The following is an 820-nucleotide window of genomic DNA, read 5'->3' as shown; positions in this document are numbered from 1 at the left end:
GGTTCTTTGGTTTCTATGATGCTGGTTGTTTTCTAATGTTCTCTGAAGAACCTCTGAGGAGACAAACAGACCGGCTGGGTTTATACTGACTGACCTTTGGACTCTGGACTGGCTATCTTCTCAGGCAATCTGCTGCTGACGGGTTTCCATTAGGGGTATTAGAATCGTCTATAACTGACGTATCATCTGTTTTTTATTTTTATTTTACAGTAATAAATGCCTCTGTGTGTATCTGTTTCATTAAATTTATTAAAGTCTGTAAAGTTAAACCTTCTGGCTGTTTGAACACTTTTTTGACCCCTTATGTATCAATGAATCAATTTCTTCTCAAGCGAGCATGAATCCATTTGCACAGACTGGAGGACAGTGGAGGCTAAATCAGGCCGACTGCTGCGTTTACTGACTTGTAGGTCCAGAGGAATTCCCATCTTCCTTTGTGCTCATGAACTCTTTAAAAGCTTTTGATTAGTACCTCAGAATAAACTGGTCCAAAGACATGAATCCTGGTGGGCTTCTACTGTGGAGATCACAGCATTCAAACCTTTAAAACACCACAAATGATCCAGTAACCCCTCAGCTGCTCACTGAACATGCATCAGAGATGTCTGTTTATCCAGAGCATTTTGCATCAGCTTGTTTTAAATCAGTTCTGTTACTGCAGCTATTGTTCACACTGCAAACCTTAGCTGATTTAATGTCCTCTCTGTCTCTCATTGACCTCCTTTGGCTCAGAGGCAGCAGAGACGAGTGGAGCTACGGGTTAGAGGAGTCCTTCCTGCAGCCAGTCGGGTTTATCCAGTTAGAACCAGTTCTAAAATGA

Source organism: Cyprinodon variegatus, unplaced genomic scaffold (assembly GCF_000732505.1).
Source record: "Cyprinodon variegatus isolate N-32 unplaced genomic scaffold, C_variegatus-1.0 Scaffold1985, whole genome shotgun sequence".
Classification (NCBI taxonomy): Eukaryota; Metazoa; Chordata; class Actinopteri; order Cyprinodontiformes; family Cyprinodontidae; genus Cyprinodon; species Cyprinodon variegatus.
Note: the sequence above shows the minus strand (reverse complement) of the source record.